At 44.8% G+C, this 23,995-nt stretch overlaps 1 long non-coding RNA gene across 1 annotated transcript; it reads left to right on the top strand.

Annotated features, from left to right (window-relative positions):
* Window positions 1–890: 890 nt before the first annotated feature.
* Window positions 891–8,178, top strand: LOC148106878 (uncharacterized). Its single transcript, XR_015723360.1, has 3 exons — window positions 891–1,089; window positions 4,012–4,176; window positions 7,394–8,178. It is a non-coding gene; the product is annotated as an uncharacterized LOC148106878 (long non-coding RNA).
* The last annotated feature ends 15,817 nt before the right edge of the window (window positions 8,179–23,995 follow it).

Raw genomic sequence — 23,995 nt, forward strand, 5'->3', positions numbered from 1 at the left:
TCAATGAACTTTTTTTTTTTTTTAGTCACACTGTAGATGCCTGGTAGGGATTTAAGGGATTACCTTGCCCTGTGATATTTACCTTTTCATAGGGATTCTTGAAAATGCAAAAGCCTTTAGGAAGTAGAGAAGTGACTTTTGAATGGTAGAAATCTGGGATATTTTTACAGAAGGTGGGGGATATTTTCGGTCAGGAGATTCTGCTCAGTTGTTCTCAAATCATAACATGTAGTTGGCAGCCTAGTCTGGGTTCTCCTGTGAACAGCCCTGCTACCTGGACTTTCTGTTACATCTACCTGGGCCGATGTGGATTAGTAGTAAAGAATTGTCCTTTGCCTCTTGCTCTACAGATCAGGCCATATGGCGCAGTGGTTAAAAGCAAAGACTCTGGGGGCGCCTCGGTGGCGCAGTCGTTAAGCGTCTGCCTTCAGCTCAGGGCATGATCCTGGTGTTATGGGATCGAGCCCTACATTGGGCTCCTCCACTATGAGCCTGCTTCTTCCTCTCCCACTCCCCCTGCTTGTGTTCCCTCTCTCGCTGGCTGTCTCTCTCTCTGTCAAATAAATAAATAAAATCTTAAAAAAAAAAAAAAAAAAGCAAAGACTCTGGAACCAGTTAACCTGGGCTGGAATTGCAGCTTTGACCTATACTGATTGTGGAACCCTGGGCAAGTTCCTTTCCTTCTCTGGGCCTCAGTTTTGTCTGTGACATGGGCAACAACAGCAGCATTTTCGTCACAAGGATCATATGATTTAACATATGTAAATAGCATAGAACAGCTCTTGGCATATAGTAAATGCTACGGAAGTGTTACTTATATTTTTTATGTATTATTGGCAGCATTTGTTTTTGTTTTTTTAAAGATTTTATTCATTTATTTGTCAGAGAGAGAGAGCGTGCACACGAGCAGGGGGCGCAGCAGGCAGAGGGAGAAGCAGACTCCCCACTGAGCAAGGAGCCCAACGTGGGACTCGATCCCAGGACCCCGGGATCATGACCTGAGCCGAAGGCAGACGCTTCACCGACTGAGCCGCCCAGACGCCCCAAACTCTACTATTGGCAGCATTTGTATTATTATATGTCCTTCTGGTGAGAACTGTGTTAGATAAGTGTGTAAATAAGAGTGTTCTCAGGGATGCCAGATCCGGTAGGGTGAGAATGGGCATCTTTAGGAAGATCTACAGCTTGTGCAGGGAACCCAGCCCGTGATCGCGTGTGCATCTCAGGACTCTGGAATATTCATTTTGCCAAGAGTCCGAGCACCTGACGAAGTTGGAGGTGCCGCGTCCCTGGGCCACAGATGATGGCCGCTTACTCCCAGAGCGGCTGCTTCCCTCCCAGTGGAGGATATGTCATTAGAATCACCAAGTCCCATGATAGACCAGTGCTCCTCGGGACCCTCAATGACAGAATGTTTCACCTTTCACGTGTGAAGATTCGTACTCGTGCCCTGAAATTTTCGTGGGAGTGGATGCTCTTTTATTCCTTGGGCTCCCCGGGGGGGAGCCGGCCCCCTGTAGGCCAAGGGTAGGTGTGACCACTGAGAAAGCGAGGCGGAAGGTAAGTTATAGAAGCTCTGTCCTCATCGTCAGAGAGCAATTGAGATGGGCAGGCTCCCAGCCTCTTCTCTGGCTGCCCCAGAAAGCGTTCTGCGGACACTGCAGCTCCCACTGATTTTCCTGCTTTTGATCACCCCTAGAACTGCCTGCCACTCCGTTTGGCACTTAATTACATACTGCCTACGGTGACAATCTCCCTCCCCAATTATAGGCCCGTTCCAAGTATAACCACGTTCTCCCGGCCAAAGTCTGATGGAGATAGTTGATATGTCAGAGGGAGAGTCCCAGCTATAAATTAACATCTACTCCCCAGGGTCCTCTAAGTTCTGTCTGTACCCAGGCAGATCGCCAGAAAAGCTCTGTTGCTGAGCCATTTTGCTTTGGTCTCTTTGGTGGGCACCTCTAAAATTGCCTTTATAGCAGTGTGTTATATTTTCCGTCTGTTGTATCATGTTTTTACATGAAAGCTATCTCAGATCTCTGACGGATGGAGGGAACAGGTACGGAAATACTTGAAGTGTGTTCCTGTTTAGAGTAGACAATATGATCTCTGTAATTCGTGCCATGTGAGTGTTAATGAAGATGAGGAGGGTAAAGGGTTCCTTTATTGGGGAGGCTTGGAGCAGGTAGAGATGGCTGTGGGGAGATGTGAAACAGTGGATACCTGTGGTTTCTGAAGTGCTAAGATGTATAAGGAAGTTGTGAAAAATAGGACTGCTTAGGGCGGTGACTGTGGCAGCGTACCGGCTGCTTGGGAAAGGGGGTGAAAACACTCTCCCTCCGTCTTGTCCCTTCTAAATGTCCCCCATCTCAGTGACCCTAAATCGGGCTGCTGCTCTCCCCCTACTGGCTTCATGGCACTTCCTATAAACACTTTTCTTTTTTTAAAGATTTATTTACTTGAGAGAGAGAGAGAGCACGAGAGCGTAAGCAGGGTGAGGAGCAGAGGGAGAGGGACAAGCAGACGCCTTGCTGAGCACAGAGCCCAACACGGGGCTTGATCCCATGACCCCGAGATCATGACCTGAGCTGAAATCAAGAGTCAGATGCTTTGTGACGCCTGGGTGGCTCAACCTGTGAAGCGTCTTCCTTCGGCTCAGGTCATGATCCCAGGGCCCTGGGATGGAGCCCCACATTGGGCTCCCTGCTCAGCGGGGAGCCTGCTTCTCCCTCTGCCTGCTGCTCCCCTGCTTGTGCGCTCTCTCTCTGACAAATAAATAAATAAAATCTTAAAGAAAACAAAAAGAGTTGCGTGGTTAACCGACTGAGCCACCCAGGCGCCCCTAAGGACACTTTGATGCCTCAGTTTCCTCCTGCGTCTGTTTGCTGGGTCATACACTGTTGATCGCACTAGCACACGAGGGCCCCAGGGCCATGTTGGATGCCACCTTTGTTACACGTGCCCAGCGTTTTATCTCCTGGATCAGAATACGTACCTTTAGCTTCTACGTGATCTGCAGATCTGTGTGCTCGGGATTAGGCATAAAAATATCGTTGTGCCCAGCTTCATCATTTTTCATGATCTCGACTGTGGGGTGGAATCTTATTTTAGATATGTCAAAGAGTGGGTTCCTGATCTCCAAGGTCCTTTCAGACTCGATGACATTATGAGTCAGTGACTGGGAACTAAGACAGATCTTTTCAGCTGATTGTAGCTATGGTGTAGAGATGGCAAGATTCTGGCATGATCTATTGGTCATGACTTGGTGCTTACCATTTTTCTCTTAAAGTGAAAGCAACGTGTGGAAATCAGATTTCACAAATAAATTAATGGGTGGTTATTTGCTCTACAAAAGGACTCACAGAGACTCCTTTAAATAGCAAGCTCTTCTGGTGTGCTTAAAATATGGGTCAATTTATTTTTAAAAAGGCTTTTCACGTGCAGCACATTTAGAAACAAGTCTGTTATATAAAGAAAGATACATATGCATGATGGTTTGGGGTTTGGTTTTGAATTTAACAGACTTCACTTGTCCAGATGAATTCGCTTCTATCTTTGTCCAGGAAAGTCTTATTTTGACTTTGGTAGCTGAAGGTAATTGGATTAGGATTCTTAAAAAAAAAAAAATCAACTGAGAAGTCCCATTCATTCTGGCTCCTGTGGTGGTCTCAGACAAGCAGACTCTTGTTGCGGGGGAGTCTTCATGGTCTCAATGGTCCTTTCTATTCACTTCTTCCCTGGGGGTGTTAGCAGAAAGTGTGGTATTTAATTTTTTTTTTTTTGCTGGAATATCTAGATTCTGAAAAAGAAGTCAGAAACCTCTGGTCATATGTGAATCGCATGAAAAAAGTCTGCGATTTTTAGACAAAAGGTGACCTTCTTGAACATCCTGGAAAGATTAGTGCCTCGTCTTGAATTCTAATTGAAGTCAATATTAAGACCTTTGGGAAATAAGTCGCTCTGAAAGTCATGAGACCATCATTACCTTACTGTCTTGTTCTGCCTTTTAAGTCACACCAATAGGTACTCGTCTATGAGGCATGCTGAGACTCAGCAGGAATGGGGAGGAGAAGATTGAGCTGAACCTCGGTTAAGGCTCTCATCTGAAGAGGATGGCTGACTATCCAAACCCCAGCATCTAAAGACATGGGACAAAATTCACCTTGAAGTGGGCAGGTATTTGTGTCCTGAGGGTCTCCTCTGATGGTTGGGGCCTAATTGTGCAAGTAGAACTAAGAGTTAAGCACATGACAGTATCATGCTTTGCCGTAGATGGGTGGCTGTGGGTGTCTTTCTGATTTCAGTAGGATTTCAGCTGGTAGCTAGGGAGAGTAGGACAGGTCTGATCCAAGAGGAGAAGGAGCGGCCAGAGTCAGACGGGGACTGAGGGATCGAGCCAAGCTGGTTGGGGTTCCAGGTGGGATTCCGGGTGCAGCTGAAGACATCAGACGTGATTCACGGGCTATGAAGACACACCGTCATGCAAGGAATGGTGAAAGCTGCTTTTTATGAATCATTTGCTACCGTGTGCCACATAGAATTTACTTAATCCCCAGACCAACTCTATGAGGCAGTCTGTTGGTTTTTCCTTCGGATATCAACTCTGTGGTGTCTTTTCCAACACCAACTAATTCTCCAATTCTCTGACACCAACAAGGTGTCCAACAATTCAATTAAATTCTGACACTCACTACCCCAGAGTTAGTTCAGACTTTTTTGTAGGTTAAGGGCTCAGTCCCACATGATTGCACTCACTTCAGAGACCAGCTGCCAGTGGGGGGGTCCCCAGGTGACACATACTTCTCCCTGGCTGACAACCAATTCACATGTTCCCATGACCTCCGCACCAGGTTTGATAGTTCCCTAAAATGACTCACAGAACTCAGGAAAGCCCCTGACTTACAATTACCGGTTTATTATAATGGATAGAACTCGGGACCAGCCAAATCAAAGAGACACATAGGGCAAGGCATGGGGCAGGGTGCCCTGTCCGGGTGTGCTACCCTCCCAGCACATCACCAAGTTCGCCAGCGTGCAAGCTCTCCGCGTCTCCTTTTTCAAGAGTTTTGCTAGAACTCAATCTCCAGTGCCATCCCCTCTCCCCCACTGCCTGCACTCCCTCACCAGGGAATACAGGAGAAAATGCCATCTCTCGAACCGCATGTTTGGTCTTTCTGGCGAGCGAGCCTCCATCTTGAAGCTATCTAGGGGACCCACCTTGAGTCAACCGATTGCATGAACTCAAGTGTGGAAAAGGGCTCAGGATAAACAACAAAAGACACTCTCATCCCTCTGAAAATCCTAGGAGCGTTAGGAGCTTTGTGACAAGAAATGGGGCAAAAGACCGAATAGATTTTTTATTTTACCATTGGTAAGGGTTGCTATCTCTGTTTGCCAGATAAGGAATGGTAGGCACAAAGAGGTAAATTAACTTAGCTGGGAAGTAGGTGATAGAGCCGGAATTGTACTCAGCTGGGCGGCTCTCAGAGCCCTGCATTTAACTAGCTTGCTGCTCATACCGCAGACACATAGTGTATGGCATGGCCGAGGTTGGAGGGAGGGATTGCTGACCCTCGGATGGCGCCCCGCACCTACTCTGCTCAGGGAAGGCAAGGCCTGAGGTATCAGGCCGTGTAGAAAATAAAATTCCCGAATCAACACCACAAAAATTACAGCTCAGTTCTGCTGAAAATCAAACACACCGAAGGTAGTAATACTAAAGACCATTTTTCTTTTCTTTTTTTCTTTTTAATTCAGGGAGAACTGGAATGCACATGACTACCAGTCGCATGTTGGGGGGGGGCGGGGGGCGGGGGGTAGGGACAGGTTCGGGGAGCAGATTTCAGCTATGAAGGGAAGTTGAGTTCATCACACCTGTGTGGAGCGCATGGCTTCTCCTTGCAAGGCACTCTGCTAACAGTGCTTGGAGAAGAGAGGTAGGATGAGGAATAAAAAGACTCTAGACTCCGGAGATCAGCCCGTCTAAGTGTGTCAACCCCGTGGGGTTGTATCTTGGGAGCTTACCTGACAGTCATCGGTATGTGGCATCTGCGTGGCCCGCCCGAAGCAATGAGCTTCTGAGACTCACCTCCCCCTCTCAGCCCTCCCGGTTGCCCAGGTGGTAGGAGGTCTTGGGAATTGGGTCCGTCCAGACCGGTTGTTGTCCAAGGAGGTGCGAGACTCCATTTCCGTGCAGAGAGGCAGGGCCGTAGACATTCATTTGGTCACTTAGTCTGCAGTTATGCCTCGAAGACTTACTGAGGGCCAGATACTGTGCTACGTAACTTTGAGATAAAACCATGGGTTATCACCAGGAAGAAAAGGATATCGTGCAGATGTAAAGGATGAGTCAGGGACATAGTGGAAAGAGGAGTAGAACCAGCGGCCAGCATAGGTTGGAGCTGAGCAGGTCAGGGTCCTGGTGTGAATGAGCCAAGCAGTTGAGGGTTTGTCCTTTCGAGGAGGGCATGGCTGCTTAAAAGTGCCTTAATTGTGTAAAGATGCACCTCAAATTTGTTAGGCCAGTGCTAGTGAGCGTTGTTTACAGTCTGGAACTCAGTGTAGTCTGTTCGGGTGTAAGGACGTGCCCCGAGGCAGCACGATGCCTGCCCTGCCGCGGAGTGCGGAGCCCTGAATGGGGAGCCAGGAGGTTTGGATGCTAATTCCAGCTCTGTCACTAGATTTGTTGTGCTGCTCACTTTTGGAGCAAATCACTTCACTTCTCTAGCTCCTAGATTTTCCTTCTATCATAAGAAGAGGTTGAGCTTGACTGAACTTTGCATAATCAATTAAGGGAGAACTTCACACTGACTCCTGACTTGTGTCTTGCCCTCCCCCACCCCACCATCTCTTTCTTATTCCTTCTCTCTGTGTGGTAAAGACTGTCAACACTGTCATGGACCACAGGATGTTTGGAGTTGTCCTCAGGTCACTTCCAACTCTAAAATTCCATAATTTTGTTTCATTGTGAATGTAGGCTTGAGAGGTGTTAATTTCATCCTGTAACGATTGAGTTGCAGTTAGTCGGAAGATATGTTTAGGGCAGATACGGGAGATAGGGCTTGCCAAGTAAAAAGCTCTGCAGAGAAAATGGAATTAACTGGAATTAAAGAGAGGGATGGCTGTATCTAAGTTGTTGGAAACACAGCAAGTGTGAGGATCTCAACTGTCCAACAGGGGAGAGGTTAAATGGAGAAAACTCATTATGATTATGACTGTCGTTATCATGGTTAGTAACTTTTTTAATAATCACCCACGGGGCGGCAGGTTCCCAGCCAGGCTCTCTATATTGGTTACATCTTTCATTTTTACCCTAAACCTATGAGACTTTATTATTTTCTTATCCCCATTTTCAGATGAGGAAATTGAGGAAATGACTTTGCTCATTCCACAGGAAAAAGAAGCTTCTGGAGCCAGGCGGACTGGGCTTGAGGTGACTGAAGAGAGTATACGTTGGTTTTGAAACTTGGATAGGACCTGGAACCCTCAAAGGAGGGGTTGAGTGTCTCCGATGACTGGGTAAGCAGTAACTGATGAACTTGGAGCAGAAACAAAAAGAACCTAATGTTTGGGAATCAGACATACGTGAGAAGGTATCAAATTGGTTTCGTTTTGTTTTGTTTAGAGTCCCCACAATTTTCTTCAAAAGATTACTTTTCGTTTTTATCGTGAATTCTTTGTCCGTAACGGAATACATCAAGTGGATTTCTACGGCTTGCCTGTAGAGAGGACTGCACTGTTTCTGTAGGGACCCGTTTGCCTATGGAGATAAAGTGTTGAGTCTGATGATAATTCCCCTTTAGGGAGGCACTGTACTAAATGTATTGACTTATTTGATGCTCATTATAGTTGGCATTTAAATTTAAATTCATTGATCTTTAGAGCGATGCTTTGTAGCTTATATCTGGGCAGCAATCAATAATTTTATATTTAGTGTGACATTAACTGTAACCAAGAGATGGAGTGCTTCTTTGTCACGGCTCTTTATGGTAAATAGAATTTATGCTTTCTCTGTAGTAATCAGAATGAATGGAAAATGTATTCCTACTATGCTCTCAGCAAAGTCTCAGCCGGCTTAGGAGGCATAGAATTCAATATCTCGTGAATATGAGATTTATGGATTCCACTTTAGTGTGATGGGGATTTTTTAGGAATATGGTACTTGCCGTGCTACTGTATTTCAAACTACTTAAAAAATTCTCTTATTAAATATCATTAGGAGAAAAGTGCGTCTGTTTTGATAAGAGCTTAATTATTTCAATTTGATTCACTGTCCATGAATATAAGTCACTTCCCTTTTGTGTTTTATTTTATGTGTGTTTCCCGCTGAAATATACCTATTTCCTCAGATCTTTAATGAAGGCCAATAGGGGAGAGTATATGCTATTTATTCATTTGTTCATATTTGATGGTAATACACACTGTATTCCACTTGTGTAAAGTAATTTTCAGAATTCTCAACAAGATTATACAGTCTTGTTAATCAGCTCAGCCTCTGTCCGTTTAGATTGTTCTGAAAACTCTAGTCTGGCACACCTCTTCTCTATGTTGCATTTATTTATTTATTTATTTATTTATTTATTTATTTATTTATTTGAGAGAGTGTGTGTGTGCGTGAGATGGGGGAGGGGCAGAAGGAGAGGGAGAGAGGATCTTAAGCAGGCTCCGTGCTCAGCATGGAGCCCGATGTAGGGTTCCATCTCACCACCCTGAGATCATGACCTGAACTGAAATCCAAGGGTCGGACGCTTAACCGACAGAACCATCCAGGTGCCCCTCTATGTTGCTTTTATCGACCCTCTCTTCTTGATCTACTCTGAAATTTCTTTTTTTTTTTTTTTTAGATTTTTTAAAATTTATTTATTTATTTAACAGAGACAGGCAGCGAGAGAGGGAACACAAGCAGGGGGAGTGGGAGAGGAAGAAGCAGGCTCCTAGCGGAGAAGCCTGATGTGGGGCTCGATCCCAGAACGCTGGGATCACGCCCTGAGCTGAAGGCAGACGCTTAACGACTGAGCCACCCAGGCGCCGCATACTCTGAAATTTCTACCATTAAAATAACTCTGGAAGGATATGCTAAAATATACAGGTGTTTTCTGGAAAAGGGAGGAGGATCCTGATTCTCATATTCTAGCCATTTAAAGATGGCTAATTGTTACATTAGAAAGCACAGAGGTTCACCCTGAAAAGATTGGCTCTGTAGTGAGTGGTGCTTGGAAAGCCAAGAAACATAAAGTCTAAGCTCTGCTCTGCCACTAAATAGGTATGTGACCTGGGCTAGATCGCTACCTCTTCCTGGGCTCCAGTTGCCTCATTTATTGTAGTAAACTGAAAACTGCTCCCCTCCCTGCACTGTCCACACTAGGCACCATGAACGTTATCTCATATGGCAAAGGGAACTTCGCGGGTATGATTGAATTAAGGATCTTCATGTGGCGTGACCATCCAGGATTATCTGGGTGAGCCCAGGGTAATTACAGTGATCATTAGAAGAAGATGCAGGAGGATTCAGGGGAGGAAGAGGTAGTGGCCACATGATGACGGACAACACAGGTTGGAGTGATGTGCTTTGAAGGTGGTGGAAGGTGCCACAAGCCAAAGAATGCAGGTCACTAGAAGCTGGAAAAGACAAGAAGGATTCTCCTCTAGAACCTCCAGGGGAAACAGCCCTGCTGACACCCCGACTTTAGCCCAGTGAGACTGATTTTGGACTTCTGTCTTTGTGAGCTGCAAGAGAATAAATTGGCGTTGTTTTAAGTCACGAAATGTGTGGTTATTTGTTACAGCAGCAAAAGGAAACTGAGGCATTATAAGATGAGGGCGTTGGACGAGGCAGTCTCCGAGGTTGTTTCTAGCTCTTGTGTCTGTGATCCAGGATTAATTTAGAATATATGTTTCAGGGGCGCCTGGGTGGCACAGCGGTTAAGCGTCTGCCTTCGGCTCAGGGCGTGATCCCGGCGTTATGGGATCGAGCCCCACATCAGGCTCCTCTGCTCGGAGCCTGCTCCTTCCTCTCCCACTCCCCCTGACTGTGTTCCCTCTCTCGCTGGCTGTCTCTGTCTCTGTCAAATAAATAAATAAAATCTTTAAAAAATATATATATATGTTTCAGTGGAGGGAAAGAGGCACTGTCTGAATTGATTGGAAAGGAATATGAGAACTAGGTTTATTCTTGGTGATTGCTTATAGTTTTGTCCACAGATGGCATAATTGACTACTCATAAAAAATGACTGTATTCGAGGTAAAGGAACCTTTAAAAATAAGCATATATTAGTATCTGCAAACTTCATAGTGATCTGTTCTCGAAGGAATGAAAAAAACAGAAGATGAACACCATCGAACCATGTTGTCTCCAGAATTTATATCTTCAATTGGATTATAAGTCCGTTGGGCCAGAGCTGCATAGAACAGGAGGTAGAGCCCACAATTCTGGACAATGCCTTTAAGGACTGACATTCACAGGCGATAGTCTTGAGGTTGAAGTAGTCGTAAGGGCAGTTGCTGATCCGTCTACTGGGGGTGAGGGCAGGCCTCAGGGTTAGCAGAACAGCTTTGATCATGACCAGATGGTCTTACGTGTGCACACCCATGTTGGACTAATGAACTATATGCATGCCTGATTGAGGTGTCAAAACCTTAAAAAATAGTTACTACCTTCACTTCCCTTTATAGCTAGATGCTTAACTCCACCTGCAAGCCCCCAAAGGAGAAATGGTGAAGAAAGGGAATGAAATGGTTAAGTAGTGAATAGACTATGGGAGAAGGTCATTCATTCTGTCATCTAGGCAGCCAGCCAGCAAACAGGGTGTGAGTACCTGTTCAGGGCAAGGCTCTGTTTTACGCGCCATGGAATATCCAGATGAACTAGATGCAGATTTTATTCTGAAGGAACTTAAAGTGAGAGAGTTACAAAATGTGTAATGCATAATAAGAAGTGATACGTGCCTTAAGAGAAGTGTGGACAAAGAGTTAATTGTATAGAAATATCAGTGCCTGCCCAGTACTGTGTACCGTGTTATCTTGGAAGATACTCACCACACAGCATTGTAGTATCATCTAAAATCTATCCTCAGGGCGAAAATTTATTGTACAGATAAAATCAACTGGAGGATGTGTGTGTGTGTGTGTGTGTGTGTGTGTGTGTGTGTGCGCGCGCGTTCCTGCAGCATTCCCAACACGGATTACATACATTTATATCACTGGGACATTTTAGATAAAAAGGAAAGAGGATTATCGCCTGATATCCTCAGTCAGCCTCTGTCTAACCAACAGAACAGAAAAAGATCCTGGGATCTAAGTAGGCACTGTCCTCCTAGCTGCAAAGGGCATTAGGTTTTGTAGGGGATCATAATCTGCCATCCCAAAATGTGTCACTTTGGCATTAAGGATTATTTTGAGCTAAAGGCATTTAAGATTCAACAGATACACAAAGAACCTTCCCAGAGTTTCCCTTATCTAACTAAAAGCAGAACTTTCTGAGAAATGAGTACAACCCTAAATCCCCTCTCCCAGAGAAGATTATGGCCATGAAAAAGGCAGAAAGTTGATGCCAGTGTGGACCTTCCCAAACAAATCTTACTTCATTAGTTTCCCCCATATATTTGCATCTCCGCAGTTTGCTGCCCTTGGAAGCCCAAACCCTTTTCCTTTGTCTTGTCACTTCTCTATAAACTTATTGTTCTTTGTTAAGATGCCATATTAGAGCAAGCTCTAACCACCCCTTGGAGTTACTCATCCCTGAGTTTCCCCTATGTGTATTTCTGCTATGTGTGTTATTTATTAACTGTTTGTTTTTCTCTTGTTAATCTTTTGTCAGTCAGATTTCCAGAATTCCAGCTGGAGAAGCAGGGAAAGTAGTAGAAAAAATCCATTTTCCTTGCCTACAGACTGCTGTCTGCATGTCTGTTTATTTTAAGCAGAAGTGGCAGCTCCTATGGCTGTAGGTGCAGACATGTGATTTAAACGAGTGAAGCAAGAAGGATATATATTATATTGAAAGACACATTTGTTTGGCATATTGAATACATAGCAATATTCTTCGTTTTTGCAAAAAATGCTACGTTTTTCTTGAAATAAGTGGCACATATTTAGCATTTGTTTTCCTACTTCTGTTAGACACAGATAGGAGAAATATTTCATCTTTTTTTAAAAACCCATTTTTATTTATGTATTTATTGAGAGAGAGAGAGAGCGAGAGAGAACATGCAAGTCAGGGGAGGGGGAGAAGGAGAGAGAGAATCCCAAGCAGACTCCACACTGAGCGCAGAGCCTGATGCGGGGCCCAGTCTCACAAGCCCAAGACCGTGACCTGAGCCAAAATGAAGACGACACTCAACCAACTGAGCCACTCAGGCGCCCCTCATCTTCTTTACTGGAAGAAAAACAATAGTTCAAATGTCATGATAAATGGCCCCTGTATCCATCTGCAGGACAGGAGTAGAGGAGGCTGTAGGGAATGGTGAGGAACGTGGCTACTTAGAGAACGCATGGCCCCTCTCGTAGGGGCAGCTTCTGTTCAGCTCTGGCCGATCATTACCACATGAGAGTATGGGACCAACGTTGCCAGATTTTCTGATTTTTCAAGGAAAGATGGAAATAAAAAAATTTTAATGTAAAATCTCTGATTTTTAATTGTTAATTGTTAATTTTTTTTTAAGTAGGCTCCATGCCCAGCATGGAGCCCAACACGGGGCTCAAACTCATGATCCTGAGATCAAGAACTGAGCTGAGATCAAGAGACAGATGCTTAACCAATTGAGCCACCCAGGCGCCCCTCATTTTTTAAATTTTAATTTCTTAAAGATTCACGTATTCATCTGAGAGAGAGAGAGAGAGCATGGGGGCGAGGGTCAGAGGGAAAGGGAGAAAAAGTCCCAAGCAGACTCTGAGCTGAGCGTGGAGCCTGACCCGGGGCTAGATCTTATGACCCCAAGATCATGATCTGAGCCCAAACCAAGAGTTGTCTGCTCAACTGACTGTGCCACCCAGGCACCCCAGTAATTACACTTTTTTTTTTAAAGATTTTATTTATTCATTTGACAGAGATAAGGACAGCCAGCGAGAGAGGGAACACAAGCAGGGGGAGTGGGAGAGGAAGAAGCAGGCTCCCAGTGGAAGAGCCTGACGTGGGGCTCGATCCCAGAACTCCAGGGTCACGCCCTGAGCTGAAGGCAGACGCTTAACGACTGAGCCACCCAGGCACCCCCGGTAATTACACTTTTTGAACAACAAATTGGGACACGTGATCTGACAGTGAGACATAGTGTTTGAACGTGAGCGTGTTCAGGACAGTATGGAACACACAGCAGACATTTGCAAAAACACATTTGATTTACCTCCTAGGGATTTCTTGTTTTGCTTTCTTTCCAGCTGGTAGCTCCTGTCACAGGGTCTTTGGTGGTTTTGGTTTTTAATACCTCAGCAACCAAAACCCCTTGCGTGGACCTGCCTTCTAGGGAATTGCAGATACATCGAGGCTCTGGTGCTCTGGCTCTTTTCAAGGCACTGAAGAACCTGGCTGAGCCCCCCCCCCTTGCCTGTGACAGTTCCCGGTCCTCCTAGTCCCCCATCTTCAGTGGAGAGAAAAGGCCCGTGCTTCGTATGCGGGCCCACTTCCAAGTGCTTCCTGTATTGGTGCTTCCTGTATTGGCTGGGGCAGTACTGCAGGCCAAGCTCTCGTAGATTTGAATTAAGTGCTTTCTAAGAGAAGGTTTGGACTGGTTTGACTTTGGGGTTGCTTAGTTTTGGGTGGCTGCTGGAAACCAGGCTGAAGCTGATCCTTCCTAGGACAGATGTGAAAAGGGAAACTGGAAAGCAGCAAAGACGTCCTGGAAAGGTGTGGTTTCTGAGTCTTAGCTCGAACTGCAGAGTGTTTTGGGGCCAGGCTACTCTGTGTAAGTCCAGGAGAGGTCTCCCTACAGAAATGGGAGAGTATGTGCTCCTCCCAAAGGTATTCCAAAATCAAAATCATTTTAGATGGGTCCTGTTCTCACAAAACCTGTGCCGAATTAAGTACATCTGCTAATAGTTGGCACCTTGGCTTAGACCCTTAGACCCTCTCTCTAAGAGCCCTCCAGCTCTGGCCTTTCATTATTTAGTAGTATCTTAATTTTTTAAAAAAAATTTTAAAAAGATTTTATTTATTTATTTGACAGAGAGACAGCAAGAGAGGAAACACAAGCAGGGGGAGTGGGAGAGGAGAAGCAGGCTTCCCGCTGAGCAGAGAGCCTGATCTGGGGCTTGATCCCAGGACCCTGGGATCATGACCTGAGCCAAAGGCAGACGCTTAAGGACTGAGCCACACAGGTGCCCCTTGATAGTACTTTTAAACCCAAACTGAAAGGAGGCCAAGTGAATGTGTGGCCAGACAGCTTCTAGAAAGAAATGCTGTTGCTCCCAGAGAAGACCGAAGAGGAACCAGTTCTGGGCAGGCATTCACCTCTTTCCCCAGGCAGCTTTCCTTGACCTCCTGCCTGGGCCCAGTGGTCTTCCTGACGTCTTGTTTAGACCAGTCCTCTCCAAGGTAGCCTTAAATCCAATCACATCCAGATCTTTAAGAGTACTGTTCACGTTCTGCTCAGTGCTTGTCCCCGTAGCTGCCAACCAGCAGATGGGGCTTGTTCGATTGGATTTGGATGTGGAGACAGTCCCTGATTTGACTTCTGAAGCCTTGAAGAGTAATCTTGGGTTGGAATGCGGTGTGAGGAAGGGCGACGCAGCATAGTTTCTTGGACTTTGAATTCTTACTCATGTCTGTTGAAAATGAGAATGAGGAGCAAGGTCCATTTGTTTAATGGGGCTTTTTCCCTGACAACTTATTGACTCACTTCTAGTCCTTACATGTTGGTGCTGTTTGTTGACTCTTTCCAAATACGTACATGTGCTGAGTGGCCTGGCGATGAATGTGGGTTTTATGTATGTTTTTATTTTTTTTAAGGGGTTTTATTTTTAAGTAATCTCTACACCCAATGTGGGGCTTGAACTTCCAACCCCGAGATCAAGAGTCACATGCTCTACTGACTGAGCCAGTGGGCGCCCCTGAATGCAGGTTTTATAGACTCAGGGCTTTGTCCACCAAAGCCCTCGTTTTCCAGATGAGGAAATTGAGGCCCAGAGAAGAGAAATGGCACAGTGTTTTTGTGGCAGAGCTCATAGAACTCAGGGCTTCTGTTATTTTTTTTTCAATCCAGAGCAATTCATCTTTATTATTTCCTAATGTGTCATGGTTTCATAGATCATTTGTGGAGCTCAGCCATCCCCTCATTCATGACTCTGGTACTTGCCTTCCTAAGAAGCCCATAAATATTGGAAATCCCACATGACGGATAGCTATTCTGGAAAATGTTGCTGGTGAAAATTGTTTCCTAGCTGCAGGCTTATCACATCCAGTAGGGATTCCTCAGACTTAGTAATCAGTGGCAACACTTAAGATATATATATGTATCATATATACACACACACATACATACATACATACATTTTGGAAGTATCACTATCCCTAATTATTGTTAACACAGTTTTTAGTTGGTTAGAAAACTATGATCATAGTAATGGTTAAAAAAATCTTAAGTTCGAAAACCAGTGTCATACTTTTTTTGTTTTTATCTTGGTATTGAGTATGGAGTAGCTTTTCAATAAATATGGATAGGATGAAGTAAATAGTTCCCTGCAATTCTCGCTTCTGCTTTTGTCCGTTGGTCTAGAACTCCCAGGAGAAGGGGGACACGTGCCCTGAGCTGCGGGAAATCTGATGCTGTTTTCTAGAGCAGTCACAACAGCAAAGGGCTCCTATTATGAATACTTTCTTTCTTTTTTTTTTTTTTAAAGATTTTATTTATTTATTTGACAGAGATAAAGACAGCCAGCGAGAGAGGGAACACAAGCAGGGGGAGTGGGAGAGGAAGAAGCAGGCTCGCAGCAGAGGAGCCTGATGTGGGGCTCGATCCCATAACGCCGGGATCATGCCCTGAGCTGAAGGCAGACGCTTAACCGCTGTGCCACCCAGGCGCCCCATGAATACTTTCTAATGGCGTGTGTATAGTGTACCGACAGGGCTTAGCACATCCTGCCTGATTAGCAAATGTTTCAGGCCAATGTTAAAACATTATCGTAAGGAGCCTGCGGGGAAGCCTGTCTTATAATTGTAGGCCAACTTGATGACACTTCTTTCTTATCTTAGCTCCTCTGTTCTTCCCATGGTACAGAAGATCAGCTGGATATGGTGCTTCTCAAACAATTCTGCTTTTCTTTATAGTGGAGAAAAGTATATGGTGGACCTTGGCAAGTCATGGAGTGGTTGGAAGTAGCATCTTACATGTACACAATTTCTGTAAAAGCTTGTGTTTTATTTTGTAAATTCATGAGAGGTTTTTATTCTGCTACATCCTTATTTCAATGGAAAATCAGTTGGTTTTTTAAAAAGGATTTTATTTATTTATTTGAGAGAGAGAGAGAGAAAGCATTCAAGAGAGATCATGAGCACGGGTGAGGGGTAGAGGGAGAGGGACAAGTAGACCCCCCCACACTGAGCAGGGAGCCCTACGTGTGGCTCTATCCTAGGACCCCGAGATCATGCCCTGAGCCAAAGGCAGATGCTTAACTGACTGAGCCGCCCAGGCGCCCCTAGTTGGTTTTGTTTTTTGAGAGAGAATGAGTGAGGGAGGGGCAGAGGGAGAGGGAGAGAATCTTGAGGCTCCTCGCTCAGTGTGGAGCCTGATGCGGGGCTCGATCCCACAACTTTGAGATCATGACCTGAGCTGAAGTCAGGAGTCGGATGCTTAACCAACTGAGCCAGCCAGACACCCCTAGGTTTTGCTCCCAAATTTGAGATACAGTTGCTGCTCAGGATAATCTGCTGTGTCTATATCCCGTGGCCTTCTCTGGGACTCCCGGGCCGCATTGTCAGAGCCCCATTTTAGGAAAATGGAACTAGAGAGTACCCAACATATCCATCCCCTGAAGCAGGTCATTGTTCTTAGCCTGAGGCCGTCATGCTCTCTGATTTCTTTAGATTTATGGCAGTTGTTCTGAAACAATTCTTAAAAACCCATACAAGTAGGGACACCTGGGTGGCTCAGTGGGTTAAGTGTCCGACTCTTGATTTCAGCTCAGGTCGTGATCTCAGGGTCATGAAATCGAGCCCTGCATCGGGCTCCTTGCTGGGCAGCAAGCCTGCTTAAGATTCTCTCTCTCGGGGCGCCTGGGTGGCACAGCGGTTAAGCGTCTGCCTTCGGCTCAGGGCGTGATCCCGGCGTTATGGGATCAAGCCCCACATCAGGCTCCTCCGCTATGAGCCTGCTTCTTCCTCTCCCACTCCCCCTGCTTGTGTTCCCTCTCTCGCTGGCTGTCTCTATCTCTGTCGAATAAACAAATAAAATCTTAAAAAAAAAAAAGATTCTCTCTCTCCCTCTCCCTCTGCCTACCTCCCCCCAACCCCTGGCTCTCATATGTGTATGCTCTCTCTGGCTCTCTCTCTAAGAAGAAACAAGAGTCCCATCCACGTAATGTTTTCTTTAAAACAAAGCTGTCATGGAAGGCCAATATGTAAGATTCAGGTTAAAGAAGAGGACTGGGGGTCTAGAGTCTTACCCCTTTGGGTTCCTTCTCCTGGTAAAGGGGACACTGGAGCTCTGAAAGTAGTTGGAAAATCATTAAACTAGGGTGAGTCCATTCTTCATCCAGATCTCCTGTTTTATTCATTCAACACCTATTTATTTAACAAATATTTGTTGAGTGACTACTTTGTGACGGGTAGTGTTGATATGGCAGTGAATAAAACAGGTAATATTTTCTGCCCTTGTGGAATTGATGTTCAAGTGGAGTAGTCAAGCTAACATGATAGGTGAGTGAAATGTATAGTTCGCTCGCTTATGATAGTCCTACAAAGAACCGTAAACAGGGAACAGAGGTCCGAGGTGCCAGGATATTTCTATTTCTACTTCAGTGACTGGGGAAGGCCTGCATGAAAAGATGAATTTTAAGTAAAGTTGCAAAGGAAATGAAGGCAACCCCACCCCCACCCTGTGGAGATCTGGTGAAAAAAAGCCTTCCAGGTGGAAGAAAGAGCAAGTGCAAAGCCCTGAGGTGGGAGTGTGCTTGGCATGTTCGAGAACAGCAAGGCTTTCGTTAGGAGCCAAATGGAAAGTCACTGGAGGGTTTTAAGTCGATTCTGTTCAGTGCCAACAATATCACCCTGGCTGCTGGGTGCAGAAGAGACTGAAAACACAGCAAGGGCAGGCTAGGGAAACCTGAAGGAGGCCATTGCGAAAAGCCAAGAGAGAAATGGTGGTCACTTGGGACACCGTGGTGGCAATGGGATGGTGAACAGTGGTCAGATTGGGCAGGAGGGCCACCAGGATTTGCTCCAGACCATAAATGGTGCAGGAGAAAAAAGAGAAGCCCCAGGAATGCCGCTAAGGTTTTGACGTGAACAACTGGAAGGATGGGGTTGCCGGGGTGAGAGGGTGGGGGTTGAGGGACTATCGGGGGCTTATTTAGACATGTGAGGTTTGATATGTCTGTCCTATACCTACGTAAAGATGTCTGGGAGGCAGTTAGACACGCGGATCTTGAGTTAGGGCACAATTCCAGCTGGAGATGCCCATTTTCCCCATCCCTGTAGGAAGAATGTGGTCTATCAGAAACACATCAGCAAACTGTCTTTCTGTAAGTGGCGTGCTTCCAGAGGGCTCATGGCTTCCAGGCCCAGTCTCTTGAGGCCACATTGCAGTTGGCATGTGTGCAGACAATCCCTTGCTTTCACCCTTCAGCGTGTGGGTTAGATAAACATGTCCATGCTTTCTTTCAAGGCCCCCTAGGGATGACTTGTAAAGCTTGGAAATACGGTTCCGTGGAACTCAGTTTCGTAACAGTGGACCCAGAGCTTTAGTTTTCAGTTGCAATGGCCTCTTCGGAGGGTGGGGGGCGGGGAGGGGGGACACAAAAACTTTGGAATAAATGGCAACCAAAAAACATGTTTAGCCACCAAGGCTGCCTTTTTAGAACCCAGGGCAGATCAGAAAGCTGGCATTATCCCACATTGTAAGTAACTTTATCGGGAGGAAATCAGCTTCAAAGGGCAGCCTTGAGGGGAAAAGAAGTTAAAAATGCAACAGGCAGCCCTGGGAGGAGGGGCAGCAGATTGGCTTTACCTAGATCACGGAAGAAATGATCTTTTTGACTTGGGTGTACAGGAGCTTCAGTTTCACTTAGGATCAGAAGGCCAGGCCAGCTCCCTGTTGCCCAGTAGCTGCGTCCCGGAGAAACTGCTTAGCCCCAGGTCCAAAGCGTGGGAACTGGAGCAGGGCCACCAGTCACTCAGCACTGACAAATATAGTAATCTGCTGTCTGTGTCAGCGGGGGAGGCAGAGGAAGGGGAAGAGGCTGAGACAGGAGGGAAGAATACATGGAGCGCAGGAAAGAATATTGGGACTTCTAGAAGGGGAGCTGAGGGTCATTTAGAGAAGCTTTGAGGAGTAGGGGGCGTTTGAATGATCGGTAGGATTTGGCTAGGCAGAAAGATGGCCAAGGGCAGTCCTAGCAAAGGGAATGGCACGAGCAGAGGAAGAGGTCTTCAACGAACAGGAAGTTCAAGAGGGCAGAGTTGCAGTGAAAGAGGGCAGGATGGCAGGTAGTCCTGTGGCGCGGTTAGGTCCTTGGTCTCTGGAGTCGGACACGGAGTGGTCTGCGATTTCCTCTGTGACTGGGCAATTTGCTCAACCTGCTTCCTCTTCTGTTTCCTCAATGTTAAATGGAAATAATACAATTAATTGCATGATAGGGTGTTTGTGAATATTAAATGGGATCATCTCTTCAAGCACTTGGCACAGTTCCCCATAACCTAACTATTAGTCTGACTATGTAAAAGACTCAAAAAACTTACGCAAAAATATTTATAGTAGTTATTCTTCCTTTGAATGATAACAGGTGGTTTTTCTCTGCAGATCGTTGTCAACTCACAATGGGGTTAGGTCCCAATAAACTCATCGGAAGTTGAAAATACCGAAGCCAAAAATGCATATTTAACACATCTAACCTACTGAAGGTCAAAGCTTGGCGTAGCTTACCAGACACCTACGTTAGCTTACAGTTGGGCAAAATCAGCTACTAAAATAAAATGCTGACCGTCTCATGGGCTTGTTGAATACTGTACTGAATACACTGATACTGTACTGAAAGTGAAAAACAGAATGGTTGTATCTGTTGACCCCTGGGATTGTGTGACTGACGGGAGCTGGGGCTTGCTGCTGGCCAGCATCACCGAAGAGCATTGTACCCCATATTGCTAGCTTAGGAAAAGATCCAAATTCAAAAGTTTAAATACGATGTCTACTGAATGTGTATCACTCTGGCACCATTGTAAAATCAAAAAATGAGAAGTCAACCGTGAGTAGTTGGGGACCATCTGTATTTCATTTTTTTTATTTTAATTTTTTTATTATATTATGTTAGTCACCATACAGTACATCCCCAGTTTCCGATGTAAAGTTCGATGATTCATTAGTTGCATATAACACCCAGTGTACCATGCAATATGTGCCCTCCTTTCTACCCATCACCAGCCTAGCCCATTCCCCCACCCCTCCCCTCCGAAGCCCTCGGTTTGTTTCTCAGAGTTCATAGTCTCTCATGCTTTCCCCCTTCTGATTACCCCCCCTTTCTTTATCCCTTTCTTCCCCTACCGATCTTCCTAGTTCTTATGTTCCATAGATGAGAGAAACCATATGATAATTGTCTTTCTCTGCTTGACTTATTTCACTTAGCATTATCTCCTCCAGTGCCGTCCATGTTGCAGCAAATGTTGAGAACTCGTTCTTTCTGATAGCTGAGTAATATTCCGTTGTATATATGGACCACAACTTCTTAATCCAGTCATCTGTTGAAGGTATTTCATTCTTTTCTGTATTTAGCAGATTTTCTCCTACAACCACTAATACTGATAATCTGAAAAACATAAACAAGTTTTCTTGCTTTTAAAAATGTGTGAAAGTTGGGCACCTGGGTGGCTTAGTCAGTTAAGTGTCCACATTTGGCTCAGGTCATGATCCCAGAGTCTTGGGATTGAGCCCTGATTGGGCAGGGAGCCTGCTTCTCCCTCTCCTCCTCTCTCCATTCGTGCTGTCTCTCTGATAAATAAATAAAATCTTTTAAAAGAATGTGTGAAAGGCGATAGAGGATAATAAGTTCAGAAGAGTATATTGAGGCCAGATCAGCAAGTACTTTTTTTTTGATGGCAAGGGCTTCTAACTATATTTCATGAACTCGAGGATTCTGCACAAGTACTTCAGAGCTTCCATAGATATTTGATTTATTTTTCTAAAATATATGATGAAATATATATATTAAAAATATATGATGAAATATATATATTAAAAACATGGGAAATTACGTGTTTAAATATGTGATATACAAAAATTGGCACATCAGAAACATTAAAATAATTTATGCTACCACTTGACTTGTTTTCGTGCAGACCTTATAGTAAAGCTACTTTTGTGGGTGCCTGGGTGGCTCACCTGATTAAGCATTTGCCTCTTGATTTTGGCTCAGGTCATGATTTCAGGGTAGTGGGATTGAGCCCCGTAGTGGGCTCCATGCTGGCCATGGAGCCTGCTTAAGATTCTCTCTCCCTCTGCCTCTCCCCCCTCTAAAAAAAAGCTACTTTTGCCTTCTTGTGCAAATAAGGTATCTTGCAAGATTGTTATATTTTTTAGCATTTGCAGCTACTTATCTGTGTGTAAGAATTTTCTCAACACTGTACAACCAAAATTTAAAAACAGAAATAAATTGAATGTTAATATGAGAATGTTGTTTCCTTACCGATGATTTCAGATTTTTGTGTTTATCAGAAAAACCTTATTGTTTCCTCATTTACTTTATGATACATTTATGTTATGATTGTTAACTTAAAAAATATTTATTTACTTATTTTAGAAAGAGAGACAACGTGCACGCACGCATGTGTTGGCAGGAGGGGCAGAGGGAGAGGGAGAGAGAGAATCTCAAGCAGACTCCCCATTGAGTACGGAGCCCTATGCGGGGCTGGATCTCAAGACCCTTAGATCATTACCTGAGTGAAATCTAGAGTTGGATGCTTAACCAACGGAGCCACCCAGGTGCTCCATGTAATGATTGTTAACTTATAATAAATTCATATTAATAAAATATTTTTATATGCATATACATCGGCATTTGTCAGATTTTTTGTCTAAGAAGACAATCATCCTTTTTGGAAAATAAAAAAATATATGGAAACCAATATGTTATAGGAATAGGGAGACAAAGTTTATGGGTATAAAAGTTTAGATCTCGAGTCTGTGCGGTTTATCTTGCAGGAATGTGGGAGATGGACTGAAGGGTAAGGGGTAGAGACTAAAATCAGGGAGACCAACTAGAGGGCCACTTCAGAGGTATAGCTGGAGGTGAATAGGGTCTAAACTAGGTGATGGAGCAGTGGACATGGGGAGAAGATGGATGGGAGAAATGCTGGATGTGGATTGACAGGACTTGAGAGGACATGACAGCTGATTAGGCATGAGGTACGTCAACGATGACATGCTGAGGTTTAAAACATAAGCCCCCAAGACAATGGTAACGTTGTCCTCTAAGACCACAGACCCAGGAAGAGGAGCAGATCTGAGGTGCAGGAGCAGCAGATGATGAGTTCAGTTCGGAATCCATTGACTGTCAAGAGTCTGTTGGTAGGAAAGTGAGAGAGACATCTCATCAGCAGATGGATGTATGGGTCTAGAGCTCAGGAGATTGTTCTGGGCTGGACACAGAGATGGAAATTTGGGAGTCATCCACTTTGAAGAAATGAAGCCCCCAAATTCCTACTGCAAACTGAGTGTATAATTAGATTATACATTATTATTTTGGCCAATACTCCTTATCTCAAAAGGCGTCACGATAGCACTTAAATGTTGTTTCCTCTTAAGGAACAGTTTTCTCTCAGTTTGTGCTTGAGTTGGTATTACACTGGGTAGTGCTTTTCCAGTTTAAATTATGGAGTGCTGGGGAGCCTGGGTGGCACAGCGGTTAAGCGTCTGCCTTCGGCTCAGGGCGTGATCCCGGCGATCTGGGATCGAGCCCCACATCAGGCTCTTGTGCTATGAGCCTGCTTCTTCCTCTCCCACTGCCCCTGCTTGTGTTCCCTCTCTCGCTGGCTGTCTCTATCTCTGTTGAATAAACAAATAAAATCTTAAAATAAAATAAAATAAAATAAATTATGGAGTTCTTAGGGCAGAACCTAGGTTGACCTTGGCATACTCATGTTGGGCCATTGGCCCAGCTTGGCCTTGTGAAGTTAGTTAGCTCTGAGAGGATCACAGTTGAAGATAATACAGATATACCCCAAATCTGCCACTAACTACAAGAGACTTATGTTTCAGGACTAGGAATATTCGTGTAGATGCCAGAATGATGTGAATTATAGACATGATGCAAAAATTCCAGTGCTTCTATAAAAAACTATTTACTAAACAAAGAGGTGTTAATATATTGTGGTATTTTACAATTTGGACTCTGCCAAATAATGGCATTCTGGAACTAAAATGGTCTATAGAGTTCTTCCAGCTCAACTTTTTAAGTTAACATAATATGTGGTAGCCGAGCTCAGAACTCAGGATGGCCCAGTGTGCTTCCATGATGTCATAATTCATCCAATTCCTTGGTTTTGTTTTGTTTTGTTTTGAACTTTATTAGTCCTCTAATTCAATGGGATTTGCGTCATGTGGGGGAAATGTATGTCTGTGTATGAAACAGTGCTTGATCTGAGGTGAGGTGAGGATGTTGCAACCAACTTACAACCTCTGATCTTTGTGAATCAACCACGTCTTTATTTCTCCTTGTATGTATTTCCATACAGAATACAGTTGGAGAGTGTGGATTGTACAAGGGACTGTTAAATCTGCAAGGAAATTATCTATGTCAGAATGTCACGGTTGTAAATGTGAAGGGGTGTGTGACGGAGGATGGTAGTCACACTCGAAGTGTGCA

This window comes from Ursus americanus, chromosome X (assembly GCF_024610735.1).
Source record: "Ursus americanus isolate L20-20 chromosome X, mUrsAme1.1.p, whole genome shotgun sequence".
NCBI lineage: Eukaryota > Metazoa > Chordata > Mammalia > Carnivora > Ursidae > Ursus > Ursus americanus.